The sequence below is a fragment of the Lactuca serriola genome, chromosome 8 (assembly GCF_051521515.1).
Source record: "Lactuca serriola cultivar US96UC23 chromosome 8, Lser_US96UC23_V15, whole genome shotgun sequence".
Classification (NCBI taxonomy): domain Eukaryota; kingdom Viridiplantae; phylum Streptophyta; class Magnoliopsida; order Asterales; family Asteraceae; genus Lactuca; species Lactuca serriola.
Genome location: NC_136415.1, coordinates 254,645,239 through 254,669,085, shown reverse-complemented (window position 1 = coordinate 254,669,085; position 23,847 = coordinate 254,645,239). Strand labels below are relative to the sequence as shown.

The 23,847-nt window shown below is 41.3% G+C and overlaps 1 pseudogene; it reads right to left on the bottom strand.

Moving 5' to 3' along the window:
* Positions 1–23,847, bottom strand: part of LOC145068037 (R-linalool synthase QH1, chloroplastic-like) — a 53,406-nt pseudogene that overhangs the window by 353 nt on the left and 29,206 nt on the right.

Below are 23,847 nucleotides of genomic sequence, written 5' to 3'. Positions count from 1 at the left end.
TGAAAATGTCACATAAAAAAATAATAATATTGTTCTAAAATTATACCAAATTGAAAGTATTTATTATGATTAACTAACAAATCAATAATTACCGAGGATGTCCATAAGTCATCAGCAAGTCGTAATATTAGGGATGAGTAGCGAACTATATTTTCAGCTCCTTCTATGCCTTGTAAGATTTCTACTGTTGTTGCACTGATTAATGTCAAAAAACTAAGATGCATGAGTATTATAGGAGCCCCTACCGATACATAACCCTTCTCTAAGTACTCTTCTAGTGTTGGTGTATGTCCATTATGGTACCACCATGCTTCTACTATGTATGAGCTGCATAAATCTGCCCACTACAATGTTAGCATTCCAGAATACAAAAATAAGATTCCAAAATCACACTTTAATGACCAAGAACGAATAGGATAATTTTATAGTTCAAGAAGATGGATTAATCTATTGATGTTTTCTTTAAGTAAGGAAGGATGAAGAATCCGGTTTGGGTCAATTCATTATAAGAGATGTTCGTGATTTGTTATCATCAATGTTATTTAAGTGTAATGGGATCACTTTGTTGACCACACGTGATATTGATAAATATTAAACAAATAAGGAAGGTGTGGAGTACACACTTGTTAAAATTTGATCGAGTATCACAGTACAATGTCATTTAAGAGTGAAGTCCCTGAGCGAACGGGGGTCCAAGGGCAACGCCCATGGGAGTGGGGTCTAAAGGGCGGCAGTCCCTAATGCAATCCAAGGGGAAGAGCCCTGGCTGGGATCGAAATATAGAGAATTAACCCATTTTGAGTTTTATTCAAAAATACCCGATTTTTATGACCGTTTTGGTGGTTTTGTGATAGTTTTAAACTGTCATATGACAGTTTTTAGACAAGTATCTAAAAGTTAGTTTTTGGTCTCTTTTTCTGATACTCACGAAATTATACACTCTCATTGTCTTTGTTTCTCTATGAATTTTCTGAGTCTTATCCAACTGGGGATTTGGGAGTATCACCCAAATACTTCGATTTGATAGTGATAATCACGATTCTCAGATTTCCAAATGCTAGTAAATCCATTAACCTAACATGAGATGTGGTTTATCGAGTTTTAAAATCCAAGAAAACATGTCTTTATATAATCCGGGAGTTCGTCTACCAAATTGATATCCCATCTACGGATTAGAAACTTCTTTAAGATCATGCGGATTTTGTTCAAATTCTAGGTGATAAACGTGTAATTCCTAAGGATGAAGAGTGGTTAACTAACAATTACCTGTTGATAGCATCCGTAAATTGATAAAGTTCATCCAAACTACCATACACATCATAGACATCACCAAGAGTGGTTAGTATGGCTCCAACCGTCAATAGAGATTCCAACCGCCCACAACAAATTCTCAACCAATCGGTCTCGTGCAAAACTTAACTTTTTTTCCCAACATATATTTCTCCACCATCTATACATTTCAAAAATCATGATTAATTTATAGAAAATCTTTTTATATGTAACAAGTCACTGTGAAAAAATTGACAAAAACGTTACCTTGATGAGTGTTTTAGTTCTTCAAGGTGGATAGCTTGAACCATATTAAAATCCAATTTTGCTAGCTCAACTAGGGTTAGATTCATGCTATTTCTTTTCATACTCCTCAATGTACCGTATTGCCTCTACCCTAGGTACTCTCCAGTGCAGTGGAACCTCTAAAACATGAGTTACTAATGATGATAAATTTTCAGGAATGTATTCAAAATTTACTTTGAGATATATGATTGTGAAGTCTCTAACATGGTCCAGAATTCTTTCATTCTCAAATGAATGATAAGAAGCTTCATACAAGTTCAACATACATATCATATCCTCGTATAAGTGTGGCTTAAAATTTTCAATCTGGTCCTTGATGTTGCAAAATATCTCTATTTATATAGAAAAAACAAAATGAATTGAAAGTATTAGTTTGTGAGTCATATTCCATGAAAATTGACATTTTTCAGATGCTGTACGCGATAAAAGTACCTTCAGGGACATATTAACCATTTTGTCTCATTAATCTAAAACCAAGGGCTTTAAGATTGAGATTCATTGAATTCCACTTATCTTGAGCATGGTAGAAATTGTGATAAATCTTCTACATGAGATAACTTATTTCATCAAGAAAATGATATGCTACTCCAAGTCTCTGTAATTTATCAATCAGTTCAAGGGTAGTCAATGGATTTCGGACTTTGCCTATCAAGGCCTTCACTACTTCCATCATACTATCTCTTCTTGACGTGTAATCATTGCCCTATGCATGTAGCTTAAATTTTTGAATAACATTCAAAAAGAAAGTAAGTTTAAACGGGAAATGGTTAGATAAATACCTTATATTTGATAGAGAGTGACTGAATATGATCAAATGACCATAAAGATGGCACATAGTTTGCTGATCGTCTAACAATGGGTTGAGTTGTTGTGCCTGAAACTGAATTAGATTGTGATGAATATAATAACTTGCAAATATTAAAACCTTTCCTTTTGGCATAAGATTTTTTTTTTTTTTTTTGTAAAATAGAAGAGTTGAACTATTGGGTTAACTTAATAAAAGCAATTAATTTTTACACCCAATTTTTATTTGGCCCTAGATTAATTTTTAATAACGCTTTTATCATTAATTGGGAGATGCTTCTAATTCTATTTCATCTGTGCTACAAGCACAATTGCAGGTAGTGATGTTATTTGGGTCGGAACCGAAATGGACCGATCCGAACCCGAATAACCCGAAAATCGAATAAGAGTAATTGCATGAACCAAAAACTGGACCAAATAACCAATACGGGTTTGGTTCGATTCGGGTATTAATTTGTTCGGTTTAGTTATTACCCTAATAAGATGTACAAGATTCTTAAAGACCTAATATAACCGAAAAGAACGGAATAAACCGTTTTAGGATTTTATAACCCAAATAACATTTACAATATGATTATAAACATAGTATCTTTTTTATGACTTTTGTAGCTTATGTTTCCATAACAAATCTGTTAAAGAAATAAGTTTGTTAATTAAAAATAATGCAAAGTATATATAATTGTTTCAAAGGTGCAAAAAGATGTTAGAATTTGTGTAGTAAGAATGTAAACACGAATTAACTTTCACATTCAATACATTTGTATACTTAATAAATGATTCATTCTTTACAAAAATGAAATATAATTCTTTAACTACAAATAAGTTTAACAAAACTTATTTTATTCTTTTTCTCATTATGCTTCCAAGTCCTAATGTTATTTTCCTCGTTTTTTTACACGGGATTCTTGACTTGGAACCAAATTTTCCATGACTAGAAGGAAGCCGAGTTCGATAATATGATTGAGTAGGAAGTTGAGTTCGATAATACGATTGAGTAGGAAGTCGAGTTCGGTGTTACGACGCAATAAGTTATTTATTTATTTTTTTATTTTTAATTTTTTTTCCTGTTTTGAATGTACAACTTGATGCAGAAGGAGGGACAAGGAAACCATGATGGAATCGATTAAAAGTAGGTCATTTGGTATAGCAAGAAAAATACAATTAAAAAAACGATTTCTCAATTCCGGACAGTATATTTAGAGCCGAATAAGCCCTTATTTAGGTAACTTGGACCAAATAAGTTGAGAATCGAATCTCCCTATTCTAATAAAAGAATAGTTTTATTCTCCTTGTCAAATGTGTCACCATATTAGGTCTCATAATTAATGCATATTTTCTTGTTATTTTTCCATGTGTCACCCTATTATGTCTCCAAATTAATGCATGTCACTTGTCAATGTAACAGCCCGAAATCCAGGTACCCTTCTATTTAGCCCTTCATCTTTGATTTGTTGCCATTTAGGGTTTGCGAGTTAGGCGAGTACGCTGGGCGTACAAGGAGTATGTTGCGCGTACTCGCGGGCTTCATTTGGACGCGTTCACCCTCGGGTACGCTGGGCGTACCCAAGGTTACGCTGGGCGTAACCGGTGCAGACCTAAAAAACCCTAATTATTTCAGATGGCTATAAAAGGAATGTGTGGCTCGACTCCTCAGCCACCATCCGTCATAAAGAAACCCTAAAGAGAGTGTGCATTCGTTCTTAGGCCATTTATGAGTATTCTAAGCTTGGTGGTGCCATTTCAAGGTAGCAAAGGAGAAGAAGAGCTACTTGGGAAGGCTAGAAGTGGTGTTCAAGTGTGGATCTGAGCTTTGCAAAGGTTGAAGCTTCATTATAAGGTAAAAAGTTCGGATCTTGACATATAGTTCATGTAATATGCTTCAAGTACCATTTTCTAGGGTTTTAGTCCCAAAGGTGGAGACTTTTTGAGCAAATGGTCTCCATAAGCTTAGATCCATCATATTTCTGGTCTATTTGAGTTGTAGACTCATAAAAATGTAATCTTGGACGTGAATGTTGCACCATGCATGAGATCTAGGTCCTTAAGTTGGAATAGAATGATGTTAAGAAGTGTTGGAGCCTTTACAGCCATGCCAAGGCTTAAAGGTCTAGACTTTATGGGTATAGATGCATAAATAAAGCCGGATCTAGAAGTTGGAGTAATGACTTAACCGATTAAGACAAGAAATGATATATGCTAAAGTCTGATGGTTACGCTGGGCGTAACTCTCAGTACGCGCAACATACTGGGTGGAAACCCGATCCATGGGTTGGCGATGTACGCCCCGCGTACAGCAAGTAGTACGCCCCGCGTACTCAAAAGGTTGACTTTTGTTGACTTTTAGGGTTTTGGTCAACATGAAGACTTTGAGTCAAGGAAGGGTAAAATGGTCTTTTACCCTCGGAGGAATGATGATAAGGGGTAAAGTCTAGTTGTGGAAGTCTTTAATAATGAAAATGATATTTATTATGTTTAGGCGAGGTAGAGTCGTCGTTGGGATTTGGAGATAGCAAGTATACGAGATTCTAGACTTTCCACGAGGTGAGTTTTCTCACTATACTGTACCCGGAAGGGTTTTTATTGTGTGACCGGAAGGTCGGATATGTTATGAGTTATACGCATTGTAAATGATAAGTTAATCGTTATTATGTGTTATGTATGATATGTTTGATATGGGCCGGAAGGCATTATGTTATGGGCCGGAAGGCGTATATGTTATGGGCCGGAAGGCGTTGTGATGTTGACCGTAAGGTTGACGCAGGTAGGACCGGAAGGTTTACCGAGTCGGGACGGAAGTCCCCTGAGACACATGGACCGGAATGTCAGGGCCTGGAAAGGCGTATGTGCATAAGTAGTATTTTGGGGAACTCACTAAGCATTTATGCTTACAGTTGTTGTGTGATATGTTTTAGGTACTAGCGAGGACCGTGGGAAGGCGCCGGCGTGATTGTACACACTAACAGAGGAACTGTTTATATGATCATGCGATGTATTTTGTTATGATAACATTGTTCACATTTGAATTTGGAATATTAAACGATGGTTTTTAACGTTTGCAAAAATGAAAATTTTGTTTTAAAATTTACGTTGTTACAAGTTAGTATCACAGCCTTGGTTTGAGGGATTCGGATACACCTTCGGGCGTAACTGAACTCAAACCGGGGATTTGAGGAAAATTTTTAATTAATAAAAGCAATAAAAATTTGATAAGAGATTTCGAAACAACCAAAGGAGAAGCAGTGTGTACGGTCAGCCAGCGCCCGAACGGTAAAATCCCCAAAATACCCTTACAATATGTGCTATGAGATATGTTATGATATGATACGCATGCTAGTAGACTAGGTATTCATATTAGGACTAGAGTGGCCTAATTTGTGATGCCTTAGTCTAGGGGAAATTGCTGCTATGAGATGCTTTGAGAGTGAGTGGGTAGCTAGTGCATAGCAAGAATAGAGTACTCATGATCCGGGGTTCGGGGAGGAGGACTTGGGGTGAATGTTGATGCGGTGTAGTCGGTAGTATTGGGCCCATACTACTGAAGACACCGGGTCAGTGGGCAACCCAAGTAAGAATCCTTGGGTATCGGAGACCGAGTAGGGTTGCGTTATCGAGTGCGGTTATGCTCGATGGAGTCTCTGATATTTTTATGTTGTATTTCAGAGGCATTATGGTTGGACCACGCCACAGACCTGGTACGAGCGGTGTGAGTGACGAGGAGCTTCGTCAGATGATTCACGAGGAGGTGGATGTGGCGATCCGGACCGAGATTCCGGAGATGTTTGGGTCTATCAAGACCACACTAATGGAGACTTTTGATGAGCGGTACGCTGCGGTGACTGAGGTCGCAGCCGTTGCAGCTACCGCAACTGTGGTCGCTGCCAGACCACAGGGAGGTGACTCATTGCTATTCCGGGAGTTCAGTAACACGAAGCCACCCGAGCTTGACGGGACGCAGGATCCGATCACTGCGATGATATGGATTGCTGATATTGAGGGATGCTTCTACACTTGTTCATGTCCGAAGCATCTGAGGGTACGGTTCGCTTTGAACCAGCTCCGCCTGGGAGCAAAGGATTGGTGGAAGTTTGTGATGGCGAACTTCACTCTTGCGGAGATTTCAGCCGTGACTTGGGAGAGATTTACTTCTATGTTCAGAGACGAGTATGTTCCCCTGGTGGAGAGGGAACGGTTCCTTCAGGAGTTCTTGACCCTCAAGCAGGGTGATGATTCGGTAACTTTGATCACTCGAAAGTTTCATGAGAGGGCGATGTTTTGCCCTGAGCAGGTGTCCACTGAGCAGGATCGGATGAGCCGATATTTGGGTGTACTTAGGAGGGATATTCGGGAGTTCGTATCGAACTCGTCATACCAGACCTTATCTGAGCTCCAGGAAAATGCTAGGAAGAGAGTGATCGAGTAGGAGACTCAGGCCAGAGAGGAGGCCGAGTCTCAGCGAGTGGATCGGTGGCTGGCTCAGTCCCAGCCGGCAGCCAAGCGGACCAAGTCCGCCGATTCGAGGACGGGAGGCCAGACGGGCCGCACTTGTGGAAAGTGTGGCAAGGGTAATGAGGGGGCATGTCGATCAGGTGCTTGCTACAAGTGTGGCAAGGAGGGGCACATTGCTCGGGATTGGCCCAAGGGATTTATGGTTTGCTTTCATTGCAACCAGACCGGCCATCGGAAGGCCGAGTGCCCTCAGCTTCACCAGGGATCTACGCCTACTGATAGGGTTGCCGAGACTCGGCCGGTGAAAGCCGACGCTCCGAAGGCTCGTGGGAGGGCTTTTCAGTTGACTGCAGAGGAGGTCCGCGCGGCGCCTGATGTTGTAGCTGGTATGTATTCTTTCGTGTATTTACTTTTATGATGAGATATTGTGCTTATATTATGATATGCGTAGGTACTTTTCTTGTGAATGTTGTACCTGCCTTGGTATTATTTGACTCGGGTGCGAGTCGGTCTTTTGTATCTTTGGCTTTCAGCCAGCACATTGGTATTGATCGGGAGGTGATGAGTCAACCCCTGCGGGTTTCTATAGCGGATAAGAAAGAGGTATATGCCACTGACATGATTCGAGGATGTGTGCTCGAGATTTTTGGTGTCAAGTTCCCTATAGACTTGATCCCTATATCTATGGGGGATGTCTGCGTCATTGTGGGCATGGACTGGTTGAGTAAGTTTGGGGCAGTCATTGACTGTGAGAGACAGCTGGTGACTATACGAGACCCTAGTGGGGGAGTGCTTACTGTGTATGGCGAGGGGACCCGGTGTGGGTCAGCGTTTTGTTCGGCTGCCAGGGCGAGACAGAGTTTGCAATAGGGCTGCAGTGGATTCATAGCCTATGTGATGGACACTCGAGTGGCCGTGGGGAGGCCAATTTTGGTTGACGAGGTTCCAGTAGTATGCGAGTTTCGGATGTGTTCCCCGAAGAATTACCAGGTGTGCCTCCGGAAAGGCGAGTGGAGTTCTGTATCGATCTGGTTCCGGGAGCGGCGCCCATCGCCAACGCGCCTTATCGCCTCGGTCCACCAGAAATGCAGGAGTTATCCTCGCAGCTTCAGGAGCTGTTGGGAAAGGGGTTTATTCGACCGAGTAGCTCACCTTGGGGAACGCCGATTCTATTTGTCAAAAAAAAAGGATGGTTCACACCGGATGTGTATCGATTACCGGGAGTTGAAAAAGTTGACGGTTAAGAACCGGTATTCGTTACCTAGGATCGATGATCTGTTCGATCAGTTGCAGGGGGCATCTTGGTTCTCTAAGATAGACTTGAGGTCGGGTTATCATTAGATGAGGGTTGGGGATGAAGATATTCAGAAGACTGCATTCAGAACTTGTTATGGACATTACGAGTTTGTGGTGATGCCTTTTGGGCTCACCAATGCCCCGGCTGCGTTCATGGATCTTATGAACAGGGTGTGCAGGCCGATGCTGGATCGGTCGGTGATCCTATTCATTGATGATATTTTGGTATATTCGAGGTCTAGGGAGCAGCATGAGGTGCATTTGAGGGAAATTCTTGGAGTATTGAGATCGGAGAGGCTGTATGCCAAATTCTCCAAGTGTGATTTCTGGTTACGAGAGGTCAAGTTCCTAGGGCACCTTGTTAACCAGAAAGGGATATTGGTCGATCCGGCCAAGATCGAGGCGGTGATGAGATGGGAAGTGCCGAGATCGCCCACTGAGATCAGGAGCTTTCTGGGATTGGCCGGCTATTATCGAAGGTTTATCAAGGAATTCTCCAAGATCGCCGTGCCACTTACTAAGATGACCCGGAAGGGTGTTGCATTTTCATGGGGACCGGAGCAACAGTCCTCATTCAAGACCCTTCATCAAAAATTGTGCGAGGCCCCTGTGCTTGCACTCACGGAAGGGATGGAGGATTTTGTGGTATACTGTGATGCATCTATATATGCATTAGGGGTGGTGCTTATGCAGAGGGGACACGTTATAGCGTATGCTTCGAGGCAGCTAAAGCCTCATGAGTCGAGATATCCCATCCACAACCTGGAATTGGGGGCTGTGGTGTTTGCCCTGAAGATCTAGCGACACTATCTTTATGGGGTTCGGTGTACCATATACACGGACCACAAAAGTCTGAAGTACTTGACGGATCAGCCAAATCTGAATATACGACAGAGGAGATGGTTGGATGTGGTGAAGGATTATGATTGTGAGATCATGTACCACCCGAGCAAGGCGAATGTAGTGGCTGATGCGTTGAGCCATAGGGCAGAAAGTGCCCCGATCCGAGACATTTGTATGAGGTTGACGGTGATGACTCCGATTTTGGACACCATCCGAGGAGCTCAGGCTGAGGCTACGAAACCAGAAAACCAGAAGAGGGAGCGGGTTGTCGGTCAGGTATCAGAATTCGTTACGGATGGACGGGGACTCATGACTTTTCAGGGTCGGATTTGGGTACCGTTTGTGGGCGGTACGCGTACTATTTTGATGGAGGAAGCGCATCGATCGAAATTCTCGATTCATCCTGGGGCTACTAAGATGTATTTGGACCTAAAGAAGGAGTATTGGTGGCCCTGTATGAAGAGGGATGTTGCATGGTTCGTCGAGAGGTGCCTGACTTGTCGTCAGGTTAAGGCCGAGAACCAGCGTCCGCACGGTAAATTGCAGCTGCTGGAGATTCCCGAATGGAAGTGGGAACAAATTACCATGGATTTTATCACCAAATTGCCAAGGACTGCGAGGGGGGTCGATGCAATTTGGGTGATTGTGGATAGATTGACGAAGAGCGCTCATTTTCTAGCTATCAGTGAGAGCTCTTCTGCGGAGAAGTTGGCAGAGTTATATGTCAGGGAGGTGGTATCGCGGCATGGGGTTCTGATGTCGATCGTTTCAGATCGGGATGTACGATTTAATTCCAGGTTTTGGAAGAAGTTTCATGAGGAGTTGGGTACGAGGCTGCATTTCAGTACCGCATACCACTCGTAGACGGACGGACAGAGCGAGCAGACGATTCAGACGCTTGAGGATATGCTCCGAGCATGTGTTTTGGATTTTGGAGGGAGTTGGGACACCTATTTACCCTTAGCAGAGTTTTCGTACAACAACAGCCATCATTCGAACGTTGGCATGCCACCTTTTGAGCTGTTGTATGGGAGGAGGTGTCGCACCCCCATCTGCCGGGGAGAGGTGGGGCAGCGGGTGATGGGTAGCACGGAGATTGTACTTCAGACGACCGAGCAGATACAGCAGGTCAGGCAAAGATTGTTGACCGCGCAGAGTCGCTAGAAGAGTTATGCGGACAGGCGTCGGTCCGAGCTCGAGTTTCAGGTTGGTGACCTTGTGCTCCTAAAGGTCTCTCCCTGGAAAGGAGTAATACGATTCAGGAAGAGGGGCAAATTGGTACCCCGATATATTGGACCTTTCACGGTAATTGCTAGGGTAGGCAGGGTAGCCTACTGGTTGGATCTACCTGCTGAGTTGGGACAGATCCACAACACCTTTCATGTCTCACAGTTGAGGAAATGTATTGCCGACGAGTCGGCAGTGGTGCCATTAGATGATATTCAGGTGGATGCAGTCCTGAACTGTGTTGAAAGACCAGTGGCGCGATCAGGGATCGAAAGGTTAAGGTTCTGAGGAACAAGGAAGTACCCTTGGTACAAGCGCAGCGGCAACATCGGAAGGGGTCCGAGCTGACATGGGAGTCCGAGACTGAGATGCGGGATCAGTATCCAGAATTGTTTTTAGTGTGAGACTTCGGGGACGAAGTCTGGTTCTAGTGGGGGAGAATTGTAACAGCCCAAAATCCAGGTACCCTTCTATTTAGCCCTTCATCATTGATTTGTTGCCATTTAGGATTTGCATGTTAGGCGATTACGTTGGGCGTACAAAGAGTACGCTTCATTTGGACGCGTTCACCCTCGGGTACGCTGGGCGTACCCAAGGTTACGCTGGGCGTAATCGGTCCCGACCTAAAAAACCCTAATTATTTCGGATGGCTATAAAAGGAATCTGTGGCTCGACTCCTCAACTAGCATCCCTCAGAAAGAAACCCTAAAGAGAGTGTGCATTCGTTCTTAGGCCATTTGTGAGTATTCTAAGCTTGGTGGTGCCATTTCAAGGTAGCAAAGGAGAAGAAGAGCTCATTAGGAAGGCTAGAAGTGGTGTTCAAGTGTGGATCTGAGCTTTGCAAAGGTTGAAGCTTCATTATAAGGTAAAAATTTCGGATCTTGACATATAGTTCATGTAATATGCTTCAAGTACCATTTTCTAGGGTTTTAGTCCCAAAGGTGGAGACTTTTTGAGCAAATGGTCTCCATAAGCTTAGATCCATCACATTTCTGGTCTATTTGAGTTGTAGACTCATAAAAATGTAATCTTGGGCGTGAATGTTGCACCATGCATGAGATCTAGGTCCTTGAGTTGGAATAGAATGATGTTAAGAAGTGTTGGAGCCTTTACAGCCATGCGAAGGCTTAAAGGTCTAGACTTTATGGGTATAGATGCATAAATAAAGCCGGATCTAGAAGTTGGAGTAATGACTTAACCGACTAAGACAAGAAATGATATATGCTAAAGTCTGATGGTTACGCTGGGCGTAACTCTCATTACGCGCAGCGTACTGGGTGGAAACCCCGATCCATGGGTTGGCGATGTACGCCCCGCGTACAACAAGCAGTACGCCCCGTGTACTCAAAAAGGTTGACTTTTGTTGACTTTTAGGGTTTTGGTCAACATGAAGACTTTGAGTCAAGGAAGGGTAAAATGGTCTTTTACCCTCGGAGGAATGATGATAAGGGGTAAAGTCTAGTTGTGGAAGTCTTTAATAATGAAAATGATATTTATTATGTTTAGGCGAGGTAGAGTCGTCGTTGGGATTTGGAGATAGCAAGTATACGAGATTCTAGACTTTCCACGAGGTGAGTTTTCTCACTATACTGTACCCGGAAGGGTTTTTATTGTGTGACCGGAAGGTCGGATATGTTATGAGTTATACGCATTGTAAATGATAAGTTAATCGTTATTATGTGCTATGTATGATATGTTTGATATGGGCCGGAAGGCATTATGTTATGGGCCGGAAGGCGAATATGTTATGGGCCGGAAGGCATATATGTTATGGGCCAGAAGGCGTTGTGATGTGGACCGTAAGGTTGACGCAGGTAGGACCGGAAGGTTTACCGAGTCGGGACGGAAGTCCCATGAGACACATGGACCCGAAGGTCAGGGCCTCGAAAGGCGTATGTGCGTAAGTAGTATTTTGGGGAACTCACTAAGCATTTATGCTTACAGTTGTTGTGTGATGTGTTTCAGGTAATAGTGAGGACCGTGGGAAGGCGCTAACGTGATTGTACACACTGACAGAGGAACTGTTTTTATGATCATGGGATGTATTTTGTTATGATAACATTGTTCACCTTTGAATTTGGAATATTAAACGATGGTTTTTGACGTTTGCAAAAATGAAAAATTTGTATTAAAATTTACGTTGTTTCAGTCAACCTATTGATCCTTTATTTCAAATTTCAAATTTTAAATTTCCCACTCTAATTATATTAAATTGATAATATTAAAATAAAAATTAAAATAAAATTAATACAAATTATAAAGTGATATAATTTTACATATTTATTTAAATCAGTGATTATAATTTTATATAACTAAAAAATCTCTTAATTAATAATTTATTTAAAATAAGTGATTAATAATTTTAAGTTTTTACGGTTAAAATTTAATTAATTTTATAACCGTAGTTTCCTCGGGTTATAAACTAGTAAGCCTAATATAGATACACAAGAACCAAATTGAATTGCTTATTTGGGCACAATTCTAATCCGTAATTGTAGTATCCAATTTTGTATTCTTTTGGAGGAGTAAGAGAAGACGATGTAACTATTAACAATTTTATTGGTTTCACAATTTTTTGAATGTTAGAGAGAACTACAAAGAAAGAGAGGAATAGTCGTATAAAAGTTGAAAGAAATGGAAGCGTTGTCTATTAAAGAAAAAAAAAACGTCAGATCCGGTCAGGTAAAAATTTCAAACCACGTTAGAAAATGGAAGTTTCCGTTATAAGTGTCGATTGCATTAAATGTGCTACAGGTGCTTTCCATGTGCACAATTCACACAAAATGATTATTTAAAATGTTTTTTTTTTCTTGACTTGACATATTACCTTGTTCAATATCTATTTTTATATTGTGTAGATTACAGGAATAGTGTCTATGATTTGGGTTAGCTTGCGCATTTATTCCTAACTTTTTTTCTTAATTCAGACCATCACTAAAATATGCTTCTATTGTTTGAGAAATTTCGTGAAATAAATATAAAACATGGGGGGGGGGGGGGGGGGGTTGTTAAAAAAATAACCATAAAAATCAATATTTTATATAATGTCCAATGTAACACCGTAAATTTTCAAGAAAAAATTTCATTTCGAGGCCACATAATTCTCAATATCACATTTCAAAACCACACTTGTCAAAAACACAATTTCATAAATTGTTTAATGAAATCCAGGATCCTCAAAAAAACATAAACTCCATCTTGTGTGTACAATCAAGCCAGCGCCTTCCTGTGATCCTAAGAAGTATCTGAAACACATAACACATAACATAGTAAGCACAAAGCCTATTGAGTTCCCAAAATACCAAACACATCACATTAGCCTCTCATGGATATATCTCGATAGAGACCCTCCGGTCAATGTGTCTTAGTGGGAACTCTCCAGTCCCACAACTCGGGTTAGACCCTCTGATCCTAACTCAATAAAGATCGGGATAATACACAACGTAAATCAGCAAGACCCATTGGTCACACACTGATACCACTTATGGTAAGTATAGTGAGAAGAATTACCTCGTAAGTAAGCAAGTTATCCTCGTAACCCTCGAACAGTCTAATCCTCGCCTACACGTCATAATCATCTCTAATTAACACTTATCACCTCAACCTAAGTATGTTATGATAACATCTTTCTCTAACCCTTGGCAAGGGTAAAAGACCATTTTACCCCCTTTATGGTCTCCAATCCATGTCTTGACCAAGCCCTAAAAGTTAACAGAAGTCAACACTTGAGTCAACAGTCCCTGTTGACCCAACTCGTCGAGTGCATCTATGTGACTCGTCGAGTTCCCTCGTTTCCTCATAAATGTTGTGAAAATCCAACTAAACTAGTCAAGTTGTCTCATCAACTCGCCGAGTTACACATGTCCAGACTCGTAGGTGAAAACCCTAACCGACTCGTTGAGTCCGCTTATCAACTCGTCAAGTCCCTTCAGTCCATTTTCTCATTCAGACATTTTTAGGTGGAAATGATTTCTCATACTCTGGATCTAGACTTCTAAGGCTCACTTATCACGTAAAGCTAGAAGCTTTACATTCATGCATGACATCTAGGGCTCAAAATGTCAAAACAACCTCCATAAAGGGTTTCATGCTTGGAGACTTGCCCAAAGCTTGATAAAGCTTGGATCTTTAGGCTCATCAGACTTCGTTTTGTCCAGATCTAGATTCACATCTCCATTACAAGCTCCAACAACCCAGGAGCCACAAGATTAGGGGGAAAAAGCCCTAAAACCCTTTAGAAAGAGATCTATCGAAATAAATGCTCAAGGTGGTAGCTTTTTACGTCCAAACTGAAGCTAGCACGGAGAAACACTTGATCCATAAGCCTCTTCTCGTCCCAAAGCTTGATGCTCTTCACTCTTCTTTTGATTGTGCACTAAAACACACATAGTTAGCTTCTCTACCTCCCCCCCCCTCTCTCTCTCTCTCTCTTACAAATGGATACTCATGATTAGGGTTTCTCACAGAGGGTTAGAATGCTAAGGGAGGCGAAAAAAATGGATTAGGGTTCTTTAAATAGGACACAGACCATGAAAATTAGGGTTTTCTCACCCAGCTCCTACGCGTTGATTCGGGGCCTGTGACTCGTCGAGTAGACTCTAAAATACCGCGGCCATTACACTCTCTACTTGGCAAGTTGGTGCCACCAACTCGTCGAGTTTCCTTGCCAAAATGAAAGAATAATAATTAAATAATATACCTGAGACTTGAGATGTTACAATTCTCCCCCACTAGAATCAAACTTCACCCACGAAGTCATTATCCAGAAACAACTTGGGGTACTGCTCTCGCATGTTGGACTCAACTCCCAAGTCCACTCAAATCCCTTTCGATGTTGCCACTGAACCTGAACCAAGGGCACCTCTTTCTTCCTCAAGATCTTCACTTTCCAATCCAAGATCGCTATCGACCTCTGAATGTAGTCCAAGCTCGCATTTACCTAAATGTCCTCTAAAGGGACCACTACCATGTCATCGGCTACACACTTCCTCAGTTGGGACACATGGAAGGTGTTATGAATCTGACTCAACTCTACAGGTAGCTCCAACCGATAAGCTACCTTACCTACCTGGGCGATCACTCTGAAAGGACAAAGGTATCTAGGGCCCAACTTGCCCCGTTTCCTGAATTTAGTCTCCCCCTTCCATGGGGATACCTTTAGGAGGACAAAATCTCCAACCTGAAATTCCAGCTCTGAACGGCTCCGGTCGGCGTAACTCTTTTGACGACTCTCGGCCGCTAATAACCTTTGTCTGACCTACTAGATCTGCTCTGTCGTCTTGAACACTATCTTAGTGCCCCCCATCACTTTCTACGCTAAGTAAGGGTATTTTAGGAAATCACCGTTCAGGATCTGGCCGATTGTACACACTGATCCAACTCGTTTTCTCTTAAAACTCTATCTCATTTTAGAAAAATCATTTCTTTTGAAACATTTTCACAAATCCTTAGTTTGGGTTTTGACATACCTGAAGGTACACCCGAATCCCTCAAACCAAGGCTCTGATACCAACTTGTAACAACGTAAATTTTCAAACCAAAATTTTCATTTTTAAAACACATAATATATTACTCAAAACCTTAAGTATTTCAAATGTCAACACAAATCCTCATAAAAATGTCACTATCCCAAAATCATCCACATAGTCTGAATCGGTGTGTACAATAAAGTCGACACTTCCCGCGATCTTGAGAAGTACCTGAAACATATATCACACAACACGGTAAGCACAAAGCTTAGGGAGTTACCCAAAATACCACATACACAAATAATAAGCCTCTCATGGCTATAACTCGGCATGGACCCTTCGGTCTCATGCATCTAGGTGAGGACTCTCCAGTCTCACGGATTAGTGTGGACCCTCCTGTCATGTGTCTCAGTGAAGACCCTCCGGTCCCACAGCTCGGGTTAGACCTTCCGGTCCTGTATCTGAGTGGAGACCCTCCGGTCTCACAACTCGGCTCGGACCCTCTGGTCCTACTCAGTATGATACAGAATCATATAGCATATATCACAAAGACAAGATGCATAATATCATATAAATCAAATAAGCACATAGAAACCTCCGTTCAATAACTCAAATAAGACCCTTTGGTCACTTAGTATTGCCACTCAGGTAAGTATAGTGAGAAGACTCACCTTGTAAGTAATCAAGGAAACTGGATACCCCTCGAACAACTTAATCTCCACCTACATGCAATAAACATCTCTAATTAACACTTACAAATCACAACTTTATAAAAACTCGTGTTAATCCCTCAGTAAGTCTTGAGATGGTTAAAAGATCATTTTACCCCTCTATAGTCCCCATATTCCCTGCCTTGACCAAACCCTAAAGTCAACAGAAGTCAACACTCGAGTCTATTGTCAATGTTGACCTGACTTGCCGAGTGCATCTATGTGGCTCGCCAAGTCTCCATTGTTCCTCAGAACATCGTGAAAACCCAACATAACTCGTCGAGTTGTCTCATCAACTCACCGAGTTACCCATGTCCAGAATCATCGGGGATAACCCTAGCAGACTCGGCGAGTTTATTCAATTTGTTTTCTAATTTAGATGTTTTAAGATAGATCCACCACTCCAAACTCTATATCTATTCTCCTAAGGCTCGAATCTCACATAAAGCTTCGATCTTTACGTTCATGCATGGCATATTTGCTCCATAATATAAATACAAGCTCCAACGAGGGTTATATGCACAAGATCTTGTCTCTAGCTCAATAAAGTTCGGGTCTTTAGACTCTCATGACCTCCTACAATCCATATATGAGGTTTCAACCTCAAATTGTGCTCAAAGGACTCATTGACACAAAAAGGATGGGAGAAAACGATAGAAACTCCCTAAACCAAGATCTCATAAGCAAATGATAAAGTTAGCATCTTTTTACCTCCAACTGAAGCAAAATCCTCAAGAACCTCTAGATCCAAAGCCACCTCTTGATCTAAGGTTTGATGCTCTCCACTTCTCCTTCAAAAGTGCACTAATAATCTCAAGATTAGCTTCCCTCGCACTCTCTAAGTGGATGATTAAGGTTTCTCTTAAGGAAGTAATGTGGCTGGTGAGGAAGAATTGAGGGCTTAAGGCCTCTTAAATAGGTCACAAACTCTGAGATTTAGGGTTTCCTCACACAGCGCCAACTCAGTGAGTTGGCTCTCTGACTCGTCAAGTTGGTCATTAAAACCATGTCACTAATCCGATGCTACTCGACGAGTCGGACACACAACTCGTCGAGTCGCTCATGAAATCCTAAATATATATATATATATATATATATATATATATATATATATATATATATATATATATAAATGTAATACCTGAGAATTAGGATGTTATACATACCAATACTGGAATGATGGCTGTTGTTGTATCAAAACTCAGGCACAGGAAAATAAGTGTACCAACTCCCATCGAAGTCCATAACACGTGCACGTAGCATGTCCTCGTGCGTCTGAATCGTCCGCTCGCTCTATCCATTTTTCTGTGGGTGATATGTGGTACTGAAGTGAAACCGGGTACCCAACTCCTCATGAAACTTCTTCCAGAACCTGGAAGTAAAGCAAACATCTTGATCTAACACTATCGATGTCAGCACCCCATGCCGTGCCACCACCTCTCTAACATAAATCTCAGCCAATTTCTTCGCAGAAGAGCTCTCACTGATAGCCAAAAAGTGAGCACTTTTCGTCAACCAGTCCACAATCATCCATATCGCATCGACACCTCGCGCGGTCCTCTGTAATTTGGTGATAAAATCCATGGAAATTTGTTCCCACTTCCACTAGAGAATCTCTAGAGGCTGCAACGGGCCATGTGGACGCTAATGCTCCGCCTTAACCTGACGACATGTCAAACATCTCTCAAATATCCATGACACATCTCTCTTCATGTAGGGTCACTAGTAATCCCTCTTCAAATCCAAATACATATTGTTGGCCCCCAGATGGATCGATAATCTTGACCGATTAGCTTCCTCCATCAAAATACGTCGAGCTCCACCTATATAAGGCACCCAAATTCGTCCATGCAAAGTCATAAACCCCCGACTATCCATCCCAAACTTGGAAATTTTCCCGATCACCACCTCTCTCTTACGGTTCTCTGGTCTCGTTGCCACCATCTGGGCCTCTTGGATAGTATCTAAGACTAGATTCATCACCGTCATCCACATGCATACGTCTCGTATCGGATCACTCACCACTCTACAACTCAGGGTATCAGCTACCACATTAGCCTGACTAGGGTGATACAAGATCTCACAGTCGTCGTCTTTCACTACATCCAACCACCACCTCTGTCTCATATTCACATTGGGCTGATCCATAAGGTACTTCAGACTCTTATGGTCCGTATATATGGTATATCGGACACCACCACCCCCAACTCCAAATCGTGGGTGGGATACCTCGTCTTGTGAGGCTTCAACTGCCTCGATGGATATTCTATCACATTCCCCCTCCATATAAACACTGCACCCATCCCTTATATAGATGCATCAAAGTAAAGTACGAAATCCTTTATTCCATCGGGAACGGCTAACACTGGAGCTTCACACAATCTTTTTTGAAGATTCTCGAATGAGGCATGCGGCGTGGGCCCCCAAGAAAAAGTAACACCCTTCCTAGTCGTTGTGGTAAGAGGAACCAGAATCTTGGAGAAATCTCTGATAGATCTCCAGTAGTAGCCTGCCATGCCGTGGAAACTCCTAATCTCGGATGGGGACCTCAGCACCTCCCACTACATAACTTCCTCAAACTTGGCCAGGTCGACCAAAATCCCATTCTGATTAACGAGGTGCCCTAGGAAATGGACCTCTCGTAACCAAAAATCATACCTGGAAAATTTGGCATAAAGTTATTGGGTTTTATATACTACAAAATTGTCACACCCCTAAAACCCGAACGGCGGAATCGTTCGAGGGCGGATAACTTCATGTAGTATTGTAACAGTTGAATACATAGTAAATAAAGTAAAACAACCATCATATATATAATTTAAAAGTTACATTATTGAATGATACTTGTTCAAAATAAATTACAATATGATGACAAAAATGAGTTTTAAACTAACACCTTAGCATCCCTTCTCCAAAAGCTAGGGTTTACCTGTATTACTGAATCCCTGAGAAATACAAGTAGTTTTGAAAGAGTGTCAACAATTAAGTTGGTGAGTTCATAAGCGTTTATGTATAAAATTTGTAAGTTTGGTATAAAATATATGAGTTTATTTCCGAAAAATTCAATATCTTTCCATGAGTGTGTGGTAGTTTAAAAGTTCCAAAACTATAATGCATTAGTAGTTTTTCATGTCTAGAATAACATATTTAAGTATGTATAAAAATACTAAGACATTTGATAACCCCGTAAATTATCGTGCTTTTAATACTCCATGTGAGTTTTATTTCCATGCTATTGACCTAGACTGCCTGTAACAACATTCTTCTGGCGTTGGAATGTTATGAAGTTTGTCACCCCATACCTGCCGGTCTAACTGTAGCTAAGAGTTTAGGTGCGGGATTGTTAATACCGTATAGATCTATACACAAATATCACGCTCTCCCTACAAGAGATTATGGTATATAATACAGGACTTTAACTGCATACTTGAAAGTACGTGAAGTTGAATGTCTCACAAAACTTAGTATCAAATAGATTTACGTATGAAAACTCCATTTGTTCTTATATATGAAAGTATTTCCTTGATATAGTACTTATAGTATGTAAAATCTCATGAATATCTACTAAACTATACCTATTATAGTTTATCCAAAAGTATGTCTTGTTTGTATGGTAAACCCAAGTGTAGTGTCGACTTCGTATGTAAAGTATAACATTATTGAACATTTATACTCAAAATATAAATAAAGTGTTTGATATTTATATAACAACATGTTTCATTCCAAAAGGACAAAGTGTTATCGCGATACGTTGTATGAGAATGTTTTTGTAAGGTAGTTATAAATCACATATGATTGATTATAACAAAAAGTATAGCAAGAGATTGATGTTTTTCACACAAGGATAATCATGTGTGTACTTGTATTCCCCCCCCCCCCCCCCCCTTGAAAGTGTATAAAAGAATTTACAAAGCATTTGAAAATGTAGTTATAGAGGTATGAACTCACCTGATAGAGTGAAGATGGTGAGATGAAAAACCGAACAAAACTTTGGCATGAGAAAGCGTATTTCTCGGGATTTTCAGGAATCTCAGGAGCGTAAAACTTCCTTCGGGACTTGGGTATGAAAACCGGGGCTCCGGGATATTTCTTTCACTCAAAAAGGAGTAAAAACGTAGGAGAAGGAGAGAAAATGAGCAATTTTGTCTGGAACCTTCGTCTCCCATTTATAGGGGCTGGAAACCCTTGGTACGCGGGGCGTAACTCCAGGTTACGCGGGGCGTACCGGACGTCATGCATGACCACATCCTTGTCTGTCGGACTTCAGATGGGATGGGGCATAGAGGCGTAGAGGGGCGACGTGGATGATCCGAAGCCTAGCACCCGAGTACGTTGGGTGTAACTCGTCTCGGTTTGTGCACCTCGAACTTGTAAAATCTGTAACCTTCGCATACGAGCTCCGTTTTTGACGTTCTTTATATGCACGCGTAGGTGAGTATGTACTCTACAACTTTCATCTAGACCCCGTCAGCTAATTTTGACTTTATTTTTAATATATTATTTCTAAAGTCCGTTAAGAATCTGTAACTTCTTCATCCGATGTCTGTTTTCGACAGACTTTTTACCGTTGTACTACCATTGTTGAGGTCTTCGATTCTCATTTAGATTGTTTCGGTCAAAAATCCCTCGGTCTCTATTTCGAGTTTTTAGTTATCTATTGGTAGATCTGAAACTTTGAAAAATCATAACTTCCCAATACGAAGTCAGATTTGGGTATTCTTTTTATGTATGTTCACGGTTTAATGATATCTACGATTTTCATTTAGATACCTAAGGTTAAAAAGTATTTTATTAAAACTTCGCGTTTTAAATTTAATCGTATTGACGATTTTGTTGTGAATCTTAGGTTGGTCATAACTTCTTCGGTATAACTCGGATTTTAGTGTTCTTTATATTTCTGAAAACCTTGACATGATATCTATCATTTATGAAATCCAGTAGATGACTTTTGAACATTTTATTTTCGACAATAATTTCATTATATTAAAAGGGGTTACAATTCTTGACTTTTTACGTAATTACATTGATTCGAAATATCGGGTTGTCATAAACATCCTATGGTGCACATACAACCCTAAATACTACAACATCCTTTGTTGCACTTATTGTTTCCAAAGCATGAAGACTACAACTAGCATACAATTGACATAAACAACACATAACTGAGTTATAGCATTACCTCTTTGTTGTAGCTTGCAGTTTTGGCCTTTAAGAACTTAGTACCTCAAATGTGATGCCTCAAATGGTTCAACCAATTTTAGGCCAAATGGGTGTCATATATATAGTGTAGGAATCCAAGAGTCATGAGTAAACCCTAATCCATAAACTTGGGTTATGATCCATATTTCATGTGGTCTAACTCTTCAGGAATACTTACATAAACTTAGCCCATCATGGATCACTGACTTACATAATCAGTCCCCGTTAATTTAATTAGTCTCTTTTGATCACTAAATTAATTCCAAATTAATTCTTGATCAATACTGATTAAATAACATGATTTCAAATTAATATATTAGAATTTATATTGTATAAATAAATCATAAATAACCTCTTCTCGAAAGTCCATCTTATCGAATTGTTCTGCTGAAGGCAACCCAAATGGACAATGCTACTCTCAGGTTAAGTACATACTAATTATAGTTGTGGGCTTAGACACCTAATCCAACAATGTAACATCCAAAAATTTACAACCAATTTTAAATTTTCAGAAAAAACCCATATTCATTAAGTTATTACAAAAAGGTTTTCAATTTTTATATTATCAGACTATCCTAGAACATCAACATAAAACTGAGGAGCGATACGATCACGCCTTCGCCTTGCCACGGTCTCCTGAAGTACCTGAAACAATACACTGAAACTGTAAGCCCGAAAGCTTAGTGAGTTACCCCCAAAATACCAACCATAATATTATACACATATCATATCATATCATATCATAAACAGAACATCCATGCATAACGAGTCTACAGTGTGACTGGTCCGCCTGCACCAGGTCTTCAGTCCACCCGGTCCACTCTCTTTTCGAGTCTACAGTATGATTGCTCCGCCCGTACCGGGCCTTCAGTCCACCTGGTCCCCTCTCTGAGTCTACAGTGTGACTGGTCCGCCCGCACTAGGCCTTCAGTCTGTCTGGTCCACTCTCAGAGCCTCGGCACGTCTGGTCCGCTCACTTGGGGCCTTCAGCCTATCCAGACCGCTCGTCAGGCCTTCGATTTAACCGGTCCGCCCTGGGTATGTTGGCCTACAGCACAAAGCAGGACCCGCCTCAACCCAACACTAGTCCAACAACGATGCACACATAAACATATAATCATATATCAATTCATAATTAATCAACTGATCTAGCAGATCACATAACATAGCACATCCTAACCAGGATACTGACCTAACCAATCACTAACATAGCATCTTCCTATATACCAGGATACCAACCTTAACCAAGTCTCTAATATATACCATCCTAACTACTAGGATGCAGACATAGCAAAGCAATAACAAAGCAAACAACTACCCGGATTCCCATCCGATAAAGGGCCGACCTTGGTGCCTTTGACCCAGTTGATATAGTGAGGATAACTCACCTGAAACTGCCGACTTGAAGAAATAAGACCATGCTGCTCCGACCACCAGCACAAATTCCACCACTGATCATTACCAATTAACCAAAATCAATAAATACCAATAATTACCAAAATACCCTTGGAAGTCAAACTGGTCAACCCTTGGTCCAAGTCAAAGTCCTCAGTCAAAGTAAACCTTCCTGGTTGACCCTACTTGCCGAGTCTACCCATTGACTCGTCGAGTTCCTATGCTCAGAAACTCCCATGCCACGACTCAACTCGCCGAGTCGCCCCAAGACTCGTCGAGTCCAACAAGCTCTGAGTCCCTTCCTGCTCAACTCACCGAGTCATCCCTTCACTCACCGATTCACAACTCAACCAGAAAAGGTTAGGACTTCACGACCAGACTCGCCGAGTCGAAGAACAAACTCTCCGAGTCCAAGGCAATCCTCAACAAACTCGTCGAGTTGTGGTTCCAACTCGCCGAGTCCACACGTGACATCTTCATTCAGACAATCACAGGCCATTCCATTGCTTCCAATACATAGATATGGACTCCTAGGGCCAGAGTCACACGTAAAGTTTCCAACTTTATGTGCATGCAAGGCTCAACAAGCTCTAATCAAGCTAAAATAAAGGTTTAAGGGAAGGACACTCTCAATCAATCCCCAAAGCTATCGCTTCCCAGATTCATGAGTCAAGACCAGCCTAGATCTGTAGTAGAAACCACATATTTGTGCCCAAAACTCGAAAAAAGACTCATATATGACAATTTGGCCCTAAAACTTCATCCATGAACAATCTAAGCACAACAAGGTCAAGGCAACAACTTTTTACCTTCAATCTGATGCCAACAAGCAAGGAAATCAGATCCACTTCGCTCCTCTACGATTCCACCAACTCTTGCTTCAA